Below are 24,577 nucleotides of genomic sequence, written 5' to 3'. Positions count from 1 at the left end.
ATCTAAGAACGTAGGAAAGGATATGGACAGGAGGAGAAGATTGCAAAAACATTGCTAAACTTGGTGGCTCAGCAATGTATGAACTATGGGCCTTTGGTCAAATTGCTTAGCCAGATGCATCTGTTTCCTCCTCTGTAAAATGGAGACAATAAAATCTACTTCAAAGTGTTACCATGAGCTACAAATAATAGCATATTATCATATATGTAAAGTACATGTAGGTGTTACCAATAGGACGTAGGAGGGAGTGTATTATCTTAAGAGAGTGCATTCTTTGCTTGAATGGTTAAAACAGATGTACAACGTGTTTGACAGGCCATAAGTCAGGCTTCTTCAGTTCAAGCTGAAACAGTTTTGAACCAGAATAGGTACCCCTTATACCTCAATATGCAAAAATCTCCTGTCAAAGAGATGGAGCTATGGTAACATAAGATTAAAGTAATAGCAGGTATTATATGCCTAGTACATAGTAGCTGTTTTACAAATACTCTAATCAGCCACCTGGACTAATGTCCTTGAGAGACAAAACCAAATTTGATTCAGTTTTCTAACAGGGCAATCTTGGTATGAACTGAACTGTTATTCTGGATCCTCATGGACCCAGCACAGGTACTGTCCTTGGTGCTGGGGATACAGTGGTGAACTAAACAAGCCTCCGCCTTCATGACCTTTTTCTTCTGCTGGAACGGATGTTCTGATGAATAGGTGATGAGTGAAGGAAGCCAAGTTGGAAAGCTATTTCTAAATTATTTTCCACAACATGTTTTTTTTTTTTTCCTGGATACGTTTACTCAGGAAGCTTCCCAGGAACAAGACTGCACCCTTTCTCCACTTTACTGCATTTTCAATGAGAACTAGGGGAAGAAATTTGTTTCAAATCCTTTCTTGAGCTCTTTTCCTTTTCACAGAGTTAACTTTAAACTGTTGGAGGTCCAAAGCTTGCTACAAACTAGCTTCATATTTTCTGTTAAATCATTATCTCTTAAAATAGTGCCTAAAGCAGTAAGCACTTAACTAATGTGTGTGGAATTAATGGATGAGTGAATGAATAAATAAAGACATTTTTCATTTTTTACGCTATTCAGTCAGTACATAGATTAAGATGATTTCTGAGGGAAGAATTGAGTATTTAAGAATTAATTACTAACTGGCTTGTGCGCTAGGATTTATGGTTGTGCATAGAAGATATAACGATTTGAAAGTGGTTCTTAAAAGTCAGGTACACCAAGCACTGAGAAGATCATTTCTGTGATCACCAAAACCACAGCACCTCTTTGAATTTCAAAAGTGTTGTTATGCCATGTATTTTTTAAATTAAATATCACTTTCAAAATCATATTATAAACAATTTTGTGAAAAGACTCAGTATAAATAGACTCAGTATTACACTATGCCCAACAAATCATGAGAAAATTGTCCTATGTTCTTCCATATCATCCTTGTCCATAGACACATGTATAGGATATACATAATTACAGAATATATGCTATTTTGAAATTTTCTTTTTTCTCTTGATATTATGTCATAAGCATGTTTATATAACACTATGCAATTATATGCTTATTTTAATATCCAGATGATATTTTCTCTTCTTGCCCCAGTCGTATATGGCTACACACCCATTCACCTTCAGGAGAGTTGTAGAATTCTCTTGGTTCCGGATTGTGTCTAAAGAACTGCATTTGCAAAACAGAAGCATTATATTGTAGCATTTTCTAGTTGGATAAGAGCTTGAAATTCATACAATTAAATAATTCTCTGCATTTAAGCATAAAGACACAGAAATGAGCGAGCTGTGGGAGGCAGAGTAGCTTGTTGAGAAGAATGGTAAAGTGCCAGGTGGAAATTCTTCAGTTCTGATAGTAATCGTATGATCTGATATCATCACTTAATTCCTCCATGCCTCAGTTTTCTCAAGTCAGAGTCACTTAGATTATATTTTTAGGGTGACATGTTTATCTACCTAAGACACCTTATCCAGCCTCAAAGTAACCAATGGCATTTCCAAACTAATCTATACAACACAGAATCAAAATAAATCATTCAATGTGCTTACCATAATATCAAGCACATCATATATGTTCCACATATGCTACCTACTGCTGGGATTATGATTATAATGAAGATAATTTGTGCAAAGTCCCTCTTTTTCATGTAATGCCATATTCTAAAGCTGTTCTCTTGTTTGTTGTCAAGTAGAGTGAATTATCTATAGAATTTCCTCACTCTTCTCTTGGAACTTTCATCTGACAGTTCAGAATCATTGTAGTGCTCTCATCCAAATGAAGAAAGGTCACAGGGAGATTAAGTTTTTTTTCCTGACAGAATAGCTGTTTATCAGAAGGAAACGAACTGTCAGAACTGGAGGAGGACCCGTGCCTGTTCATTCATCTTCACCCCCTTCTGCCAATGCATGATCACTACCGATAGAACATTCGCAAGTGATTCTTTTCAAGTGACTCAAGCAGTGACACTTCCAATTAGATTGATATTTGTCCTAACTATTTTATTGGCTCTTAGTAATCACAGAGTGAATTACTGTTATTACTCTCCAACATTACGATGAATCATTTCACAGGAGCAATTGCAAAGAAGAGGGAATTACTGAGGCAACTGAGTGCTTCTCAAGTAACTAGTTACCATAAAGTAAACAGATCCTAAAGAATGTTACTGCAGTATCAGTTACTCTATTTTTTGTTGTTTTTTTTTTAACTCATTATTAGGCTTTCAAATATCCCTAAACTTCCTCAGTTAGGTGTAAGAGTGAACGACTTTTTGGAACTCTGCTGTATTGACTCCAAATGACATGTTCTGGGTATGTAATGAACTATATGATGACTATAGTTAACAATACGGTATCGTATAGTTGAAAACTGCTGAAAGAGTAAATTTTAAAAGTTCTCATCATAACGAAAAAAATTTTAACAATGTGAGGTAATGGGTGTTAACTTATTGCAGTAATCATATATACTGTGGCTATGTATACATGTATCAAATCATTATGTTGTACACTTTAAACTCATACAGTGTTATATGTCAATTATATCTAATACAACTGGGGGAAAAGATAATCTTTAACTAAAATTAGTTTTGTGTCACAAAGCTGCCCGGGTTGGCATCTCAGTTTCACCACTTACTAGCTGTGTGTCCTTGTGCAAAGTACTTAATCTCTCTACGCCTTTTTCCATTTTTAATTGGAAACGATTATAGTCACAGCCACACAAAGTTATCTGAGAATTAAATGAAACAATACAGGTAGTCACTTAGAGCAGAACCTGATATATCGGGAGTGCTCAAAACTGTTAGATATTGTGTTGTCATTATTAATTTTATTATTACAATGTGACATACTTTTCAAGCTCTATAAATCAGGCAAATATAATTTGCCTATTTTTCAGCATTAATAGTAGTTATTATGCTAGAAAATGGCCTACTTTAGAATCAAAAGACCCAACTTTAGTACAGAGTTCACACAAGTTAACTTTATGAACTAAGTCAGATCTCTGAAAACCACTGACGCAGAGCTGTAGGTGTAAATTGTAATACAATACACAATTTGTGTCAGGATCAAGGTTAGGCTCAACTACATTGTATATTCAAGTTGTCATGTCTTATTTAGTACCTTTTGATACTCAAGTAACATTTTTACTGATTGCCCCATTTTATTTACTCGGCTCCCGTGGTAAAGTGACTGAGAAGATGTTATTATGCTAGTTTTATAAGTAAGGATCTGAGACTCGGTTAGAATGAGGTTACATAAACAAAACGTGGTGGTACAGGAACTGGAACCTAGGTTTTCTCATTTCAAAGGGATAAACTCCTTCAACAAAATATATTTAACCCCTACCATATCCCTGCCGTAATTCAAGCCACTGGAATTGCAGCAGTGCACAAAATCAATGAGAATTCCTGTCCTCATGGAGTTTACTTGTTTGATGGGAAGAGAACAATTTATAAAAATCTATATTAGATTTTTATAGTATACTATACATAGTATACTATAAAGAATAAGTGATTTGAAGGAAATTTCAGGAAAGAATGGGAATAGGCAGTGCCAGGTGTAGGGTGTTGCACTTTTAAATAGGGCAGACAGGGAAGCCCTCATGGAGAAAATGAATGAATTTCCACAAGTACCCAGGGGAGATGTGCAAGAGATTCACCTGGATCAGCAGAAGAGCATTTCAGGGAGAGGGAACAGCAGAAGCAAAGTGCAGAGGGTGAAATATGCCTGAAATTTTTGAGGAACAGCCAGGAGACCATTGTGATGGAGCAGAGTGAACAAGGAAGAGAGATCTGAGAGCTAAAATGGGACCGGATCATGTGGGATTTCACCAACACTTTTAGCAGCTTTGGCTGTTATTCGAATGAGATGGAAGCTACTGGAAGGTTTAGAGCAGAGAAGAGGCATAATCTGATTTACCTTTAATAGAATCATTCTGGGTTTTATTTTGAGAATACACGGAAGGAAAGGATAAAGTAGACTCCGTTGCCATAAAACTTAACAGATCTTACAGTGGTTTGGATCTGTATTTTAGAAGTGGAGAAGGAGAAAAGTGATCATATTTTAGACTCATTTTTGATATATTTTGAAGTTAGCACCAATGGGATTTGTTAACATACTCGGTATGAGGTATGAGAGATATGTGACTTCAAGTGTTTTGGAATGAGAAAATGGTAGGGTGAAATTGCCCTGACCTGAGAAGAAATTGTAAGAGGAGGAAATTGGTGGTGACAGGGAGCTCAATTTTGGAGATACTAATTTTAAATTGCGTATTAGCACCCTGAGTGTGTCTATCGAGTAAACAGTTGGCTTTAAGTCTGGTACTCATGCAGAGCTCAAGGCTAAAATAAAATTAGAGGCCTAGATAAGATCTCAAAGGGAGTTAGTTTAACAGAAAATAGGAGATGTTCAAGATATGAGCCATGGTGCATTGTATTATTACAAGGCTGGGAAAATGAGGAGAAAACTTCAGAGGAAACTAAGAAATTGTCACCAATTGGGAAAAGAAAACTGGAGAAAATGATACTCTGGAAGCCAAGTAAAAAAGGTGTTTTAATTGAAAAGAAATTTTAGAGTGATATAGTGTAGAGACCTGACTATGGCATTACTAAATGCCTGATTTGCCACAAGATAGAGTGAGGAGAAATTATCCATTATATTTGATTGTCCATTATGTGCACTGGACAGATGGTGATTAAAGGGAAAAAAACCTCTCACACATAAAATATTCTTCCTGCCTTTAAAGCTCAAAGGCAGGGGAATAGAATTAGAAACACTGGTTGTAAGTCTCGTAATAATTGACAAGCAACAGCCTGTGGGAACATAGATGAGGTAGAGATTAATTTTGGTATGTGGCTTCAGGGGAAAGAAGGTCATATCTGAGCTGGGTATCAAAGAATGTCTATGAGTTTGTTGGGTCGGAAATAGGAATGGACAAAAGAATACTGACATTTCAAGGGGATAAGACAGCATGAGCAATTTCATAATTTCATAGAGACAGGAAAAAGTAGATAATGTTCAGGAAAGAGGAATATATTCATTTGACTCAACTAGAGTGTGCAAAGAAAGATGGGGCTAAAATAGCAGTAGATACACCTTTTCTCTTTTATGGAAAATCTTGTTCAACGGTCCAGCAGAAAGAAAAATTTGATAAAGTGAGATATTTATCCAGAACCAAATATTATGATGACTATCATTTTTTAAAAAGCCTTTTATATTCTGAGAAAAGCCTGAAGCATGACATATTTTAAAATGAATATACACTGGAAAAATATATAGAAATGTAAATTGTTCCCTGTAGCTTACTCCATTAGGTAGATTTTAATTTCAAATAATTTTGCTTTGGGCTACTTTCTAACTTCCTTAAGTGTAATGTTGTGTTTTAATTTTATCTCTTTCCTAGAAATGGTTCTCCGTGTTGCGAGGCTGCAAGATCACCCAGTGAGAGTGGGGCCCAGTAAGCTGGAACATCTGACACATTGAATGAATGTGAGTACAGTATTAACAGCTTTAAAAAAACGGGAAAGAAAAATTGTCTCGTATGTGACTTGTGACAAGTGCCTTGGAGTAGACTGTTTGTGAATTAATTTGTTTAATTGCTGGATCCTTGGCATGAGCAAGCTCTCAGCAGTGAGGGTGAGGTTAGTGCGTGTGTCTGGAGGGAACTTGACTTCTTCTCTAAGTATACACATTGCATTTTTGCCTGGAACCGCTTTGTCTCTCATCACTGCTCTGCTCCCAATCAAACTTTGAAAGCCTGCTTTCTGACCACAGCTGCATATAGCCCCTCTTAGTCCACTTCCTGACTCCTACTGAACCCATTATTTACCCTCCTTTTGTATTTCTCTATCATTCTGGTACACCAGATGACGCATTTAGTTTTATTTGCTTCCTTGAATCCAAAGAAAGCCAATTATACTGGGTTCTCTCTGACTCTCTTGTTCTCTATCAACTTTATCCCCTGTCACACTGACCTTGCCAATAGCCAAGTTAATATTTATTTGTGTAATTACTTGGCTATTGTATGCATCTTTCATTAGATGAAATGCTCCATGAAGACAAGGACTATGCCAGTTTGCTGACGTATCATAGACATTCAACATTTCCACACTGCCTGACAGTGCCTGGTCCTGAGTGGAATTTGGCCACTTAAAAGGTTCCAGCCCTTTCATGGTTGTTCAAAATCTCTATTCTTCTTGGACTCAAATCTTCCCCAGACTTTCTCAGTTTCCGATGAAACAGCCTCCTGCTTTCTAGAAAAGATGAGACTATCTTATGTGAACAACACTGAATTTTTCTTCTTTAGACCTTAAAACGTCTCTGTATTTATCTATAGTCTATTTCTTGTTTCTCAAAATAACCCCTTATATTAGATTTTAATCCTAACACTTTCCATTTATTTATAAACCTTATTAAATCAGCTATTCCACCTTGATTTGCATTTCTCTGTTTTCCTGGGTTTTTCCACACAGACAAAAAACCAGCATGCATATGTTTCCCTAATCCTGGAGAAATGCAACCAACGAAAATCAAAACAAAACAAGTCTCCTTCATCTCACTATTCTCTTGATTTTCCCCCCAACTTAGCCTCCTTTTACCCATTTAAATGTCTCCATAGAACCATTAATGTTCTTCGCCAATTCATGGTAATTTCCACAAGAGGAGGGGCTATTTTCATTTTGTAACGTGTATTTCCGGTACCTAGCACAATGTCTAAAATGCTAGGGGCTCGATGATTAAATGAGTTAATTTTAGCTACCCTTTCACTTCCCACTCTCTACCTGAGTGTTAAAATTTTGCTTCAAGCAGTGCTAAAATTACTCTCACCAAGATAACTAACCACTATAGCTCCCTTCTCTGCTGTTCAATCCATAGCCACATTTCAAAGGCTTCTCTTATATCCCATATTATAATCTGTCCTAATTACTGTGAACTGTGTATATGCCTCTTACTTCATCAGAGTCTCAGCCCCAGGAGGTCAGGACAATTAACTTGGTTATTTCTTTAGCCCTCACAACTCTTAACAAAGGACTTACTAGTCAGTAATTACTAATGCGTTAAACTAATACCTTTAAGTACTTAAGGATCCTCTAACATTACTCTGACCACATTAATATCATCTTTGACAAAATATTTTGTCCCTGAAATAAAAACGTGAAAATATAATGGGATAACATTTTATAAATCATTTCAAATAGTTAAAGAATCTTAAAAACCCTATACTGATTGAATAATGATATTGGTGCTTTTTATTTATGATCTTTTCATTTAAATAATTAGAAATATCTACCCATATGTATGTCATACACACATGTACACACACCTACACACATAGAAAAATTGGTTGTAACTGCTTCATCAAAGAATAACCACTGATTGAATTATTTCTAAGGAAATAAAATTATCTTCCAGGTCCTTTAAATGCACCTAATAATGCACACAAGGGAAGATAGAAAATCCCTCAGAAACTGTTTTCAGAACCTGAACAGAGCCTTAAGAATTACTCCACACTTGTCTTCTCTCTGTCTTCATTTTTGCCTTTCCAAAACAGATTCTTGTTTCTCACTCTGCTTGATTCTCTTCTTCATTTAACTCATATGGATCATCAGCCTGAGTTCGGTGTATTTGCCCCAGTTCTGATCCCCTAAGAGTCCTCTGGGACACTATTTCCAGTATTACCTATGGGCTGCATGTACTGAGACCCAAGGAGTAAAGTACCCCGCTGCATGCACCTTGCCTGGGCCTTTAGGAGAACTTACAATCACTTACAGGAAGAGATCAGGCAAATCCAAAGCGATGGTTGGGTGACTTGCGCACCAAATAATTTATTGTTTAATTAACTTTTCTCTTTTCCTGTTAGTTGTAACATCATGTAAGGAGAAATAATTTATTTAAGAAAAGTATGGTGGATTTAATTTGTTTCTTTTTTCCTCCAGCAAAAAGTCTGGAATGTGACCACGTGCAGACTTAACATTTGAATTCTATTGCTTGTCTGATGCTCGCTCGTATGATCACTGTTTATGACAGGGGCATCTGCAAAATCCAAATAATTGCCAGAACAATAACATTTTAAAAATCTAGAATCAGGAGAGGAGCCAAGATGGCGCCGTGAGTAGTCCTCTTTGTCTCTCGCCCTTCGAGTCTACAATTATTTGGACACTTATCGCTTGACAAAGGATATCCAGACAGCATCTCAGGACGTCTGAGACACCCACGCGACTATACATCGGAAGGCGGATGGACTTTCCTCCGGGAGGATGTGGAAATAGGTGAGGGCTCTCCGACCCCGACGGGCAGCCTGGTACCCGCAAGCGGCTTTCTTCCAACGGACGCCCCCAGAGGATCCACGCACGTCTAGGGCAGGAGCGAGAACACAACAGAGGAGCGACGGTGGAAACAGGTGACCAGAACCCTACCTAAACCCCCTGCAATTACTCCTAAACGCAGAGGGAAACTTTGGAGTTGCACACCTGAGCCCGCGGGGAGAGTCTCTCCCCGCCATTGGCGGGGGGATCCAGCCTGGTGCTCGGGGCGCCCGGAGGGTCCCAGAGAGAGACACGGAGGGCACGGAGATCTCCCAGCTGCCGTTGCCCGCCCCGTGGGACTAGGGATTGCCGGAGATCTCGGAGAGGACCGGGGCGGGGGGAATTTTCAAAGGCCGGTCCTGCGACCCGGAGGGGAAGCGCCGGAGCTCCGCCCGGGCAGCAGACAAAACTCTCTGTCTGCCATTAGCAGAGGGGCCACGCTGAGCATTCACGGCTCCGGCAGAGGCCCGGAGAGAAGCCCTGAGGGCGGGGCGACCCCCAGCTGCCGTTGCCCACCCCGTGGGGCTAGGGATTGCCGGAGATCTCGGAGAGGACCGGGGCGGGGGGAATTTTCAAAGGCCGGTCCTGCGACCCGGAGGGGAAGTACCGGAGCTCCGCCCGGTCAGCAGACAAAACTCTCTGTCTGCCATTAGCAGAGGGGCCACGCCCAGCATTCACGCTCCGGCAGAGGCCCGGAGAGAAGCCCTGAGGGCGGGGCGACCCCCAGCTGCCGTTGCCCGCCCCGTGGGGCTAGGGATTGCCGGAGATCTCGGAGAGGACCGGGGCGGGGGGAATTTTCAAAGGCCGGTCCTGCGACCCGGAGGGGAAGCGCCGGAGCTCTGCCCGGGCAGCAGACAAGACTCTCTGTCTGCCATTAGCAGAGGGGCCACGCTGAGCATTCACGGCTCCGGCAGAGGCCCGGAGAGAAGCCCTGAGGGCGGGGCGACCCCCAGCTGCCGTTGCCCGCCCCGTGGGACTAGGGATTGCCGGAGATCTCGGAGAGGACCGGGGCCGGGGGAATTTTCAAAGGCCGGTCCTGCGACCTGGAGGGGAAGCGCCGGAGCTCCGCCCGGGCAGCAGACAAAACCCTCTGCCTGCGGTTAGCAGAGGGGCCACGCCCAGCATTCACGCTCCGGCAGAGGCCCGGAGAGAAGCCCTGAGGGCGGGGCGACCCCCAGCTGCCGTTGCCCGCCCCGTGGGGCTAGGGATTGCCGGAGATCTCGGAGAAGACCGGGGCGGGGGGAACTTTCAAAAGGCCGGTCCTGCGACCCGGAGGGGAAGCGCTGGAGCTCCGCCCAGGCAGCAGACAAAACTCTCTGTTTGCTATTAGCAGAGGGGCCACGCTGAGCATTCACGGCTCCGGCAGAGGCCCGGAGAGAAGCCCTGAGGGCGGGGCGACCCCCAGCTGCCGTTGCCCACCCCGTGAGGCTAGGGATTGCCGGAGATCTCGGAGAGGACCGGGGCCGGGGGAATTTTCAAAGGCCGGTTCTGCGACCCGGAGGGGAAGCGCTGGAGCTCCGCTGGGCAGCAGACAAAACTCCCTGTCTGTCATTGGCAGAGGGGCCACGCCCAGCATTCACGGCTCCGGGAGAGGCCAGGAGAGAAGCCCTGAGGGCGGGGCGACCCCCAGCTGCCATTGCCCGCCCCGTGGGTCTAGGGATTGCCGGAGATCTCGGAGAGGACTGGGGCTGGAGAGAGTTCCAGAGACCCAGCTTAGTAGCCTAGGGGGAAACCCTACAGGCTCACAGCAGCCTTAGGGAAAGCCTCTGCACAGCACCAGTAGAAGGCACCCAGCCGCCAGCCACAAGGCTGGAAGACCCCAGGGCAAAAGCAGCATAACTAGGTGTACTAACCACAGACTGTAGAAGATGCCAATAGCTCTCCTGCGACCTATAGAGGACAAGTGAGATTTGGTGGGTGCCGACAGCAACGGAGCGACAAATATAAGTGATCCCACCCCTGGCTGCTGGAAAAGCCCATAACACCGTTGCAGACCCCAAGGAGAGAGCACATCTAGGTGGGCTGCAACAGTAGGCACCTGCAGCCTGAAGCCCCCCTGTGACGGCCCCCACAGCAGAGGAGGGAATCCAAAGGGCCACTGTGGCTACGAAGAGGGGCCCAGGCCCAGTTAGCAACTACGGACAGGGTTCCTGGTTGGTGAAATATAAACAGCTGCTCCTCCCACCGCAGCAGCTGAAACAAGTGAAAGGAGCAACTAAACTCTATCTCCATGCGGAGGCACAAATCAACAACATCAAGCAATATGAAAAAATACATCAAATCTCCAGAACAGAAAGAAAGCAACAAATACACAGAAAACAATCCCAAAGAAAATGAGATGTATAACCTAAATGACGATGACTTCAAAACAGCCATCATTAAGATTCTCAATGAGTTAAGAGAGAATTCTGACCGACAACTCAACGAGTTCAGGAGCTATGTCACAAAAGAGTTTGATACGATAAAGAAGAACCAAACAGAAATATTGGAAATGAAGAACACAATAGAGGAGATTAAGAAAAATCTAGATGCTCTGAACAGTAGGGCCGATAATATGGAGGAAAGAATTAGCAATTTGGAAGATGGCAATATAGAATTGTTGCAGGCAGAGGAGGAGAGAGAAGCAAGACTTAAAAGAAATGAAGAAACTCTCCGAGAATTATCAGACACAATTAGGAGATGCAACGTAAGGATTATAGGTATACCAGAGGGAGAAGAGAAGGAGAAAGGGGCAGAAAACCTATTCAAAGAAATAATGGCTGAGAACTTCCCAAATCTGGTGAGGGAGATGGATCTTCAGGTGACAGAAGCCAATAGATCTCCAAACTTTATCAATGCAAGAAGACCAACTCCACGGCATATAGTAGTGAAGCTAGCAAGAGTCAACGACAAGGAGAAAATATTAAGGACAGCCAGGCAAAAGAAACTAACCTACAAAGGAACCCCCATCAGGCTATCAGCAGATTTCTCAGCAGAAACTTTACAGGCTAGAAGAGAGTGGAATGATATATTCAAAAATCTGAAGGACAAAAATCTACAGCCGAGAATTCTCTACCCAGCGAAAATATCCTTCAAATACGATGGAGAAATAAAAACTTTCCCAGACAAACAAAAATTAAGGGAGTTCATTGCCACAAAACCTCCTCTTCAGGAAATCCTCAGGAAAACCCTCTTTCCTGAAAAATCCAAAAAAGGAAAGGGGCTACAAAACCAAGAGCAGAGGAGATAAGTAGAAGGACAACAACAGAGAGTAGTAGCTCTACATCAGAACAGATTAAACCATGGGACGAGAAACAAAGGAAACTGAAGAAAACCGGAAAACAAGACACAAAATGGGAGTGGTAGGCCCCCACGTCTCAATAATCACTCTAAATGTAAATGGATTGAACTCCCCAATCAAAAGACACAGAGTGGCAGGATGGATCAAAGAACAAGATCCAACAATATGCTGCCTCCAGGAAACACACCTCAGCCCCAAAGACAAACACAGACTCAGAGTGAAGGGATGGAGAACAATACTCCAAGCTAATAATGAACAAAAGAAAGCAGGTGTCGCTATACTAATATCAGACAAGGTAGATTTCAAAGCAAAACAGATAAAGAAAGATAAAGAGGGACAGTATATAATGATAAAAGGGACTCTCCACCAAGAAGACATAACACTTATAAATATATATGCACCCAACACAGGAGCACCAAAATTTGTAAAGCAACTCTTAATAGAACTAAAAGAAGACATCAACAACAATACAATAATAGTAGGGGACCTCAACACACCATTAACACCAATGGACAGAACATCCAGACAGAAAATCAACAAGGAAATAATAGAATTAAATGAAAAATTAGACCAGATGGACTTAATAGATATATATAGAACACTTCATCCAAAAACAGCAGGTTACACATTCTTCTCAAGTGCACATGGAACATTCTCAAGGATTGACCATATTTTGGGAACCAAAGCAAACATCAATAAATACAAGAGAGTTGAAATAATATCAAGCATCTTTTCTGATCATAACGCTATTAAACTAGAAATCAACTACAAGAAAAAAGCAGAGAAAGGTGCAAAAATGTGGAGACTAAACAACACGCTTCTCAACAAACAATGGATCATTGAAGAAATTAAAGAAGAAATCAAATATTATCTGGAGACAAATGAAAATGAGAACACGACATACCAAATCATTTGGGATGCAGCAAAAGCAGTCCTAAGAGGGAAATTCATCGCAATACAGGCTCACCTCACTAAACAAGAAAAAGCTCACGTAAGCAACCTCAAACGACACCTAACAGAACTAGAAAAAGAAGAACAAACAAAGCCCAGAGTCAGTAGAAGGAGGGAAATAATAAAAATAAGAGCAGAAATAAACGATATTGAAACAAAAAAGACAATAGAAAGGATCAATGAAACAAAGAGTTGGTTCTTCGAAAGAATTAACAAAATTGACAAACCCCTAGCCAGACTCACCAAGAAAAGAAGAGAGAAAGCGCAAATTAATAAAATCAGGAATGAGAGAGGAGAAATCACAACAGATACCAATGAAATACAAGAGATCATAAGAGAATACTATGAAAAACTATATGCCAACAAATTGAACAACCTGGAAGAAATGGACAAATTCCTAGACTCCTACAATCTCCCCAAACTGAATCAGGAAGAAATGGAGAATCTGAATAGACCAATCACAAGAAAGGAAATAGAAACGGTAATCAAAAACCTTCCCAAAAACAAGAGTCCAGGACCAGACGGCTTCTCTGGAGAATTCTACCAAACATTCAAAGAAGACTTAATACCTATTCTCCTCAAACTGTTCCAGAAAATTGAGAAAGATGGAGAACTCCCTAACACATTCTATGAAGCCAACATCACTCTGATCCCCAAACCTGACAAGGACAACACAAAGAAGGAGAACTACAGGCCGATATCACTGATGAACATAGATGCAAAAATCCTCAACAAAATTTTGGCAAACCGATTACAGCAATACATCAAAAAGATTATACACCATGATCAAGTGGGATTTATACCAGGGACACAGGGATGGTTCAACATCCGCAAGTCAATCAACGTGATACACTACATCAACAAAATGAAAAACAAAAACCACATGATCATCTCAATAGACGCAGAGAAAGCATTCGACAAGATCCAACACCCATTTATGATAAAAACCCTCAGTAAAATGGGTATAGAAGGAAAGTACCTCAACATAATAAAGGCCATATATGATAGACCCACAGCCAACATCATACTCAATGGACAAAAGCTGAAAGCCATCCCTCTGAGGACAGGAACAAGACAAGGGTGCCCACTTTCACCACTCCTATTCAACATAGTACTGGAGGTGCTGGCCAGAGCAATCCGGCAGGAAAAAAAAATAAAAGGAATCCAAATAGGTAACGAAGAAGTAAAACTCGCGTTGTTTGCAGACGACATGATCTTATACATAGAAAACCCCAAAGAATCCACAGAAAAACTATTAGAAATAATCAACAACTACAGCAAAGTAGCAGGGTATAAAATTAACGTGCATAAATCAGTAGCATTTCTATACACTAACAATAAACTAACAGAAAAAGAACTCAAGAACTCTATCCCATTCACAATCGCAACGAAAAGAATAAAATACCTTGGGATAAACTTAACCAAGGAAGTGAAGGATCTATACAATGAAAACTACAAGACTTTCTTGAAAGAAATTGACGATGACATAAAGAGATGGAAAGACATTCCTTGCACATGGATTGGAAGAATAAACATAGTTAAAATGTCCATACTACCCAAAGCAATATACAGATTCAATGCTATCCCAATCAGAATCCCAAGAACATTCTTCACAGAAATTCAACAAACAATCCTAAAATTCATATGGGGGAACAAAAGACCACGAATTGCTAAAGCAATCTTGAGCAAGAAAAACAAAGCCGGCGGAATCACAATCCCTGATTTCAAAACATACTACAAAGCTACAGTGATCAAAACAGCATGGTACTGGTACAAAAACAGGTGCACAGATCAATGGAACAGAATTGAAAGCCCAGAGATAAAACCACACATCTATGGACAGCTAATCTTCGACAAAGGAGCAGAGGGCCTACAATGGAGAAAAGAAAGTCTCTTCAACAAATGGTGCTGGGAAAACTGGACAGCCACATGCAAAAGATTGAAAATTGACCATTCTTTTTCACCACACACCAAAATAAACTCAAAATGGATCAAAGACCTAAAGATTAGGCCTGAGACAATAAGTCTTTTGGAAGAGAATATAGGTAGTACACTCTTTGACATCAGTTTCAAAAGAATCTTTTCGGACACTGTAACTCCTCAGTTGAGGGAAACAATAGAAAGAATAAACAAATGGGACTTCATCAGACTAAAGAGCTTCTTCAAGGCAAGGGAAAACAGAATTGAAACAAAAAAACAGCTCACTAATTGGGAAAAAATATTTACAAGCCACTTATCCGACAAAGGGTTAATCTCCATAATATACAAAGAACTCACACTGCTTAACAACAAAAAAACAAACAACCCGATCAAAAAATGGGCAGAGGACATGAACAGACATTTCTCAAAAGAAGATATGAATATGGCCAATAGACACATGAAAAGATGTTCATCATCGCTAATCATCAGGGAAATGCAAATCAAAACTACACTAAGATATCACCTTACCCCCGTTAGATTGGCAAAAACATCCAAAACCAAGAACGACAAATGTTGGAGAGGTTGTGGAGAAAGAGGAACCCTCATACACTGTTGGTGGGAATGCAAACTGGTACAGCCACTATGGAAAACAGTATGGAGATTTCTCAAAAAGTTAAAAATAGAAATACCCTATGACCCAGCCATCCCATTACTGGGTATCTATCCTAAGAACCTGATATCAGATATCTCAAGAGTCCGTTGCACCCCTATGTTCATCGCAGCATTATTTACAATAGCCAAGACGTGGAACCAGCCTACATGCCCAGAAACTGATGATTGGATAAAGAAGATGTGGTATATATACACAATGGAATACTACTCAGCCATAAAAAAAGACGAAATTGGCCCATTCACAACAATGTGGATGGACCTCGAGGGCATTATGTTAAGCGAAATAAGTCAGTCAGAGAAAGACGTACTCTATATGACTCCACTCATAGGTGGAAATTAGTATATTGAGAAGGAGATCTGATCGGTGGTTACCAGGGAAAAGGGGGGGTGGGGGGAGGGCACGGAGGGGGTAGTGGTGTACCCACAACATGACTAACAAAAATGTACAACTGAAATTTCACAAGCCTGTAATCCATCATAACATTAATAAAAAAAAAAAAAAAAAAAAAAAAAAAAAAGGTTAAACTTAAAAAAAAAAAAAAAAAAAAAAAAAAAAAAAAAAAAAAAAAAAAAAAAATCTAGAATCAGTAACAATTCTGGGAGAGCCAGAAAGGCTTATTAATAATCACTTAATTTGGGAGGCCTCTCATTTCTAGTTCAGCAACTTGGATGGCTATAGTCCATGCCTCTTCCGTAATTATTTGGCGTATACATTGGGCCAATCTCCGCAACCCTGTATGTGTGTGATGTGTCAGAGACACTAACCTGGAAGGATCCCAAATTCGATTACATTCATTCTGTGAGCTCCGTGTAATTGTTCAGTTGCATATCCTTTATTTGCTCCCTCGATGCTGCCTTTTCTCCTGGAAGCTGACCTGTAAAGACTATCAAAGGGCTCTAGTCCCCTTTTCAGCCAATGGGGTTCCCCAGCAAGAGATAATAGGAAAGGGTAAGTGAGATGAGTGTCTCCATTCCCAAGGCTCCCTCTCTGCAAATTCATCTCGAGCTGACTAGACTCCTCAGCCGTGGGTCTGTTTCTTTCAAAGCCACCTTCTGTGCACGAAGCAAGTGATGCTGTCTACACAAACAGCTTCCTCACCCACTAACGTGTGACCTAGAGGTTTTAATAACTCCTTTGTTCTTACTAGCTCAGAGTCCTGCGCCCTAGTTTCTCTACAAATGGGTTACCTTTTTGTAAACAGCCCCTTTTTGAATACCATCTTTGAATTATCTTAATCTGAGTGTCCCAACTATTTCTTATCAGAACTCTGGTATAATGTCTCTCTGAGATTCCTTAATTAGCATCATGTTGACTACAACTTTGAAAATGATCACTAATAGTGGTGAACCACAAATTAAATGTAAGTATTTAGATAATGGGCATGCACTATATGTCAATACAGAAAGAAGTCTTGGGAAAATTTGAGAGAATATTGCATTAGCAATGTTTATTGTTTGCTTCTATGAGTTTAGATTGACCCAAATTTCAGGAATTGAATTACTAGAAGGTGGTACAATTTCCTCCGTAGTTTTCCTTTTTTTCTATGGATGGACAGCACTGATACTGTACTGAATCTACCAGGATATACAAATCAGACTTTTGCCCATTTAATTTTTTATTTTATAAAGTGTTAGAAGTAATTGATGCGGCTGGCAGCTGAGCTCTTCCAGACCTTGATAAAGGGATAAGTTTGGTGTGGGTGGCCGTATACATCAAAAGAGAAGTTTGGCTATATTGGTGTTGTTGGCATTCAACAAGTCAAAGAGATTTATTTTAATGATTAGCTTATTTTTTTTGTATTTTTAAAGAGGAGATGTCTAAAAGCAACAGAATTGGATCTCTCCCATCAAGAAGAAGTCAAAGGAAAAATATGTTTTTAATTCAATTACACTAATTAGCCTCTGGACATTTTTTTAATGCCAGTGTTAAGTGAAAGAAGCAGTTCTTGGTATTAAAGTGAATACTGTATATAATCACCCCCAAAATGCATCCACGTCCAAAAAGATTCCACAGGATTTGAGTGTTTGAAATGTAGTTGCTCCTTTGAAATTACAAAAGAAATTATAGACCTATTATGGAAAGTTTGAGAAAGTGAGGAAAAAATGTTTATAACTCTAACCTAGAACTCTTATAAATTTGGTAAATTTACCTCAATTTTCGTATATAGTTTTAATCCTGGTACATGAACAATATTTGCATTTGTAGGCCAGAGTTTTTCCCAAATTCCTACATTGTTTTATAATAATTAATTTTAGATATCTTTAAGAAAACTACTTACCACAATGTAAATGTTCAATAAATGTTAGCTATTATTTAATGAAACAAATACTTAAGGCAGTTTTTAAAAGCTTTGATATGCACCTGCTTCTATGTTATGAATTAGAAAATTTCATCAATTCTAAGATGCACATTTTTTCCAAAATTTTCCAGCTCTAAAAGTGAAGCACATCTTATAACAGTGCAAAATAGTTACTTTCAGTGTGTTTTTCTTTTATGTGAAGCATAAAATAGCAGAGAGGCTGTGGTATCATAATATTTAATTTCTGAGATTAGATCACCAGACATTGAAGACTAAATGTGTGTATCTGTCTGTGTATGAATGTGACAGTAGATTCTGAAAGATTATTCCTCATCATTTACATGCTGTCCAAAAGTACTTCCTATTTTAAGCCATGAAAATTGCTACAAAAACTCATAAAATTTAGATATAGAACAAAAAGAAAGTGGTTAATTTCACTGCTTGAGCGATAGCGTTAAAATGTTCTTTTAGTAAATTTTCCTTTTAAACCTCTAAATAAGGTTTGAAGTCAAGTATGTTTTGGGTCTCCTTACAAAGAGAAAACTATTTATGTTTATTCCTTAGGAAAAAGTCTTAAAAATAAATGAAAAGTGTTCCCTCTCTCTGAGACAACATCTTCTTTTTAAAAATGATTGCATAGTGGTCTGACATACATACCTCTCCGCCCAGTAATTCAGCAGAAATCGAGTTCTGTGTGGAGACCAAAGTGAGCTATAATATGTCAAAAGGATGCCTCTGAGTACTTCCCACTTGCAGGCAAAATCATCATTTAGTTATAATAATAGAAATTACATTTTAATCAATATGCCCTTTGCTATTAATCCATTTTTGACTGCCTGAAGAGGCTTTAATAACACGTTAGGAAAATCATCCATCTAACTAGTAATTCCAAAGAGAAAAGAGCTGGAATCCTTTCATTTCTAATTCAGCATGTACAGAATTGACATATGTATTTTGCAGTCTTGCTATTCTTGAAAGAACTTAGAGTTTCTTTGTGTACTCAAGATATCTTTCTTGTAAACGTAAAAAAAATCATCTGTGGTTTTTATTGGTGACACCAATTTGATCAGCCATCAGCAGATACACATCTTCTTGCCTCTAGTAAGAACTAGATGTTTGATGATATTCTTTAACGGTCAATTACTGCTAGGTCTTACTTGTACCTAAATGTGCTTATTTTTTTTGACTAATTTTATTTTACAAAATAGCAATGCATACTTATTTTAGAAATATCAGGGAAAACATAGAAAACCCTTAAGAACCTAAACACCTGGGATACTCCTTTGTCGAACATAACCTTCATTATCACTGTGGCACATTCTTTCAGATGTTTTCTCTATGCCCATATTTCAATTTTTTATTCAACAATTTATCAATTTATTGTAAATATTTTTCTTTTTTTTTGCTGAGGAAGATTCGCCCTGAGCTAACATCTATTGCCAATCTTCCTCTTTTTGGTGAGGAAGATTGTCCCTGAGCTAACATCTGTGCCAATCTTCCTCTATTTTGTATGTGGGTTGCCTCCACAGCATGCTAACGAGTTGTGTATGTCTGTGCCCGAGATCCGCACCCGCAAACCCCAGCTACCAAAACGGAGCACACTGAACTGAACCACTAGGCAACAGGGCCAGCCCCTATTTTTTTCTTTTTTAATAGGTTTGTATGTAACATTTGTAAGAGTTTGTATGATATTTCTTTGTAGACTTCTAACAATTATTTAATTGATACTCTAGTGTTAAAAGTATGTTGTATTTATATTGTTAGCAAGTGCTGAGATGAACATATTCATAACTTTTTGTGGATATTCCTTACTATTTTAGTAAAGTATTTGGGGAAGACTCAATTCCCCAAAATAAAATATTGGAATAAGAGACACATAATTTGAGTGTTTTATATCCCTACTATAGAAAGTTCTTTTCCAGCAACGTAGGAGAGTGATTCGGTATTTTTTTTAATATTTGCTAATCTGATGGATTCTGTCTCAGTCTATTTGGGCTGCTATAAAAAAATACCATAGACTGGGTGGTTTAAAGAGTGAACATTTATTTCTCACAGTTTTAGAGGCTGGCAAGTTCAAGATCAAGGTACCAGAAGATTTGGTGTCTGGTGATTGCCTACTTCCTGGTCCACAGACAGCCCTCTTGTCCTCCCTGCCTCCTTACATGATGGAAGGTACAAGGAAGCTCTCTGGCATCTCTTTTATAAGGGCACTAATCCCAAGGGCTCCAACCTTATGACCTAAGCACCTCCCAAAGACCTCACCTCCTAATAACATCACCTTGTGGATTAGGTTTTAATATATGAATTTTGGGGGACACAGACATTCAGTCTATAGCAGATGAAGTGCCTCTCTATTATTATTTTGATTTTTCTTCATCATTAATGAGCATTAATATTTTTCATACATTTATTGTCTATTTTTATTTTTCCTTTTGTTCTTTGCCCATTTATGTCCTTCTCTGTGTCGCGTTTCCTGAGAACAAAGAGATCATAAGTACAATATGGAGGTCATAGGGAAGAAGGAAAGAAGGCATTCTCCCCAGTAAGCATCACTGCCTGCTGGAAAGTAATCTCTCCCCCTGGAGACTTGTGATGAATTTGGCATTTGTACTGAATGGCAAAGCGAACATGCAATTTAGCAAAACTCCAGTCTGACTTGTTCTTGGCATTTCTGTTGATTAATGGGAAAACAACTTACACTAGAATTCCTTTTTTTAACCACCTGTTAGCAGGTGGTATTAGCACCATTAACAGTAAAGGTTAGGATCTTTCTACGTTAAAGCACTCGAAGGAAATCAGAAATATTTGTTGGCTATCTACAGTGTTTGGGGTAGTGGACTAAGAATTTAGTAAGGTTATATTCTTTTTTGTCAATGCATTTGTAATTTTTGTTTCAGGATCCACTTTATCCATCTTTCTTTTCACTGTGACTGGAATAATGCCTGGCATATGATGGAAGTTCAATGAATGCATAATTCTCTCCAGTTTATGGATAATGAAAACCAATGATCAGAGAGGTTGAGTAATTTTTACAATGGTCACACAGCGAAAAAGGGATAGTCTCAAGTTGTACAAATCCAAATTCTATGTTCTAAATACTTCATATGATATTTCTTCCTAAGACAATTTTCCTCTTGTTATACATTCTCTATGACAAGAAAGGCTAGATTATGCTGTGGAACAAATAACACAACTCTCTCAGTGGTTTAAAACAGCAAGGGTTTCCTCTCTTGCGTACTGTGTAACAATTGCTGGTTAGCTGAAGACTCTGCTCCCCTCTGTCTTCTCCTGATCTAGGATCTAGGATGAGGTAACAAATACTCCTTGGACCATTTATAGTTACTAAGACTAAGGAACAAAGATTCGCTGCCTCTCGTTCTGGCTTGTTAAAGCTCCAGGCAGAAGTGACACATGATATATCTGCTCACATCTCACTGGTCAAAGCAAGTCACCTAATTTCACAAGTGCTGTGAAACTTCATGGGGTCGTGAGGGTGGGAAGGTGAAACTGGGTGGGCCCAAGGTAAGTGAAAGAGGATGGCAGGACAAGCAGAGTCAGAGAAGGAGTTGTGAAGATAGAGCGTAGGAAAAAAAAAAAGAAGGAAGAAAATATTGATGGACAGCACCTCCCTCTAGTCACCAAATACTCAAATGACCTTGTGATGGTTAATTTTATGGGTCAACTTGACTGAGCAATGACACTCACATATTTGGTCCAACATCATTCTAGATGTTTCTGTGAAGTCATTGTTTGGGATGAGATTACTTTTGGATTGGTGGACTTTGAGTAAAGTAGATTACCTTTCATGATGTAAGTGGGTCTCATCCAATCAGTTGAAGGCCTTAACAGGACAAAGGCTGACCTCTCCTGAGGAAGGGATTCTATCTGCAGTCTGTCTTCAGACTCCAACTGCAACTCTTCTTGAATCTCTAGCCTACCAGCCTACCTCAACAGACTTTGGACTTGCCAAGTCTCCATAAATGTGTGAGACTATTCTCTCTCTCTCTCTCTCTAGATATGTATACATATATACACATACATGCAAATATGTATAAATGTATGCATGTATGCATATCTATATATAGAGAGAGAGAGATCTATAGACATCTCTCTATATATCTATATCTGTATCTGTATCTATATATATGGAGAGAGACAGTAGACTCTATGTGTGTGTGTGTATATATATGTGTGTGTATACACACACACACACACACAGTGGAGCAAGTTCTTCATTAAGAGAGATCATTTTTGAAGAGGTAAAAGATGATATCTATAGGCAGTCATCTAACTTCTAAGAGGCAGTGCAATCCTCAGGCAGAGTGCTGAGGTTACTAGGAGGGATAAAATTTGGCTCTCATTTCCATGTAGAGCACATTTCTTCCCTCCCTGGAAGAGACACTCCAGAAGGAGCACCCGTTGCTGTGTTCAGCTCAGAATCTTAGACTCTAAAAGAGGCCCTGTTGTCTCCTCGTCAGTCCGGCAATGCCCCTTCTTGGCCTGGAGATCCATGAATCACAGGGCAAATTATGTGCGCCACAGCTGATAGGTAAAGATGAAACTGATGGGAATGAATGCTTCCTGAAGATTGGATATAATCTTTGATTAGGCATAGTTCTGCTCTATTGGAGGAGTTCCTTTGTTCATGGATCCCCAATCCATATTCTTTTGTTTATCCTTTTGGGAGATTCTTTTTTCATCATACTCTTTGGTTGTATCTGAAACGCACCCTGGAGAATATGCTGTCCTAGAAGGGACAGTGACTTTTTCAACTCACTTTCTGCCCAAGAGTGTTTTTAAAATTTTGAGCATTCAGAGTCTTTTTCTCAAAATCTTGGTTGTCTCCTTATCTATATGACTCTGGTAGACTCCACATACTGTTAGCCACTTTTGTAACACTTTTTAAGATATACTTCTTAGCTTTTACTACATTTCTTTGGTTTCCTATTCTAATTGCTTCATTCTCTCTTTGGGCTAAATTATGGGCACCGAGGGCCCATTAGATCACAGGGGGAGAACCACACTCTTTGTATCTTGTTCCATAGCCAATGTGTCTAATTTGAACGATTTACTAGGCAGCTGGAGTCTTACTCTGAGACACCTTGACCCCTTCAGGGCTTGTAGCAGTGCGTGTGATGGTCACACTTTTGATTGGATCTTTACAATTGTCTGAGTTTTCATGGACTTTGCCCCCAAAGGTCTTTTTGTTTCATATTTTTTGCTGCAAGTCCCTTAATCCATGGACTGTCTTTATTCTCTTTAATTACTAATTATAAGCTAGCTAATTATTTTCTGAGCTCATCCCATTTTTTTCCTAGCCCTTTGCTAAACATAGACAACACAGAGAATTAACATTCTATATTCTAATATTTCCCTGAAGATACAAGTTAATTAGTTCTATGGGATGATTGCCAACTTATAGGAAGTGACAATTTCACCAAATGCTTTGCTATTATGTAAGACAGGTTACTATCTTTTTTGTCCCCTATCACAATTTCCTCACTATCTGTGTTCATTAAGCCAAGCCCTTACATTTTAGGTCTTGATATGACAGCATTCTTCTTTTAAATATCAATTTCTTTATGAATCCAACTAGACTATTTTAGTAAAAACAACTCCAACATGTCAGTGGCTTAAAATTACACAGGGTTATTTTTTACTTACACTGTATGTCCATTGTAGATAAGCTCTGTTCTGTGTCATTCTTATTCAGAACTGTAAACTGAGGAAGGTTTCATCTTTATGCTTACATGGTTGCTTAGGGAGATACGCTAGAATGTGAAAATCACGCACTAACTATTAAATCTTCCACCCCGAAGTGGCATGTGTAACTTCTCCTCATGTGTAATTGGACAAAGCAATACATATGGCCACATTTAACTTCAAGGGGCTAGGAAAGTGTGATCCTAGCATATTCCTGGAACGAAAACTAGAAATATTGAGTGAACAACACTAATAACTGCCACATTCTTGTACTTACCAATACTTTATTTTTGAGAAGAGTGCCAGACTCTAATCTCCAAGAAGGATATTTTCTTTTTTCATTTTTCTCTTGTTGATCAATATATCTTTGGATCAATGCATATAAATCATTGGTATTCAATAAACATCTTTAATTAAATGGATGTAGCACTATTTTCCTTTTTTTTTTTTTCCTTTTTTTGGTGAGGAAGATTGGCCCTGAGCTAACATCTGTGCCAATCTTCCTCTGTATTTTTGTATGTGGGGTGTTGCACACAGCATGGCCTGATGAGTGGTGTGTAGGTCTACTCCTGGGATCTGAACCTGTGAACCCTGGGCTGCTGAAGTTGAACATTCCAACTTAGCCACTATGCCACTGGGCTGGCCCCATAACAATATTTTCTTAGTAGTGATAAAAACATGCATGATATTTCAGAGTTGTAGGGTTCACTTCACCCATATCATCCAATACAATTTTTGAGATATCAGTGCATTTGCATTAGATTGAAAAATTTATATTGCTTTTTCTCTTGGATATTTTCTTTCTCTATTCCATGGAAATTTTAAGTGATGGCCAACTTTCCAAAGAAAAGAATAAATTATTGACAAAGTGGAGGTATTTTAAATTAGCACGGACAGAAAACAAGCGGTAAGGGGAGTTCTGACATTGGGGTATACTTTTGATGAT

The 24,577-nt window shown here is 39.4% G+C and overlaps 1 protein-coding gene across 11 annotated transcripts in view; it reads left to right on the top strand.

Moving 5' to 3' along the window:
- Positions 1–24,577, top strand: part of LRRC4C (leucine rich repeat containing 4C) — a 1,166,212-nt gene that overhangs the window by 436,646 nt on the left and 704,989 nt on the right. For all 11 annotated transcript variants that reach the window (XM_070487551.1, XM_044750116.2, XM_044750115.2 and 8 more), the window contains one exon: positions 5,904–5,989. The gene's annotated coding sequence lies outside the window, so the exon portion shown is untranslated. The remainder of the gene's footprint in view (positions 1–5,903; positions 5,990–24,577) is intronic.

Source organism: Equus asinus, chromosome 17 (genome assembly GCF_041296235.1).
Source record: "Equus asinus isolate D_3611 breed Donkey chromosome 17, EquAss-T2T_v2, whole genome shotgun sequence".
Classification (NCBI taxonomy): Eukaryota; Metazoa; Chordata; class Mammalia; order Perissodactyla; family Equidae; genus Equus; species Equus asinus.
This window is presented reverse-complemented; position numbering and strand designations above follow the sequence as displayed.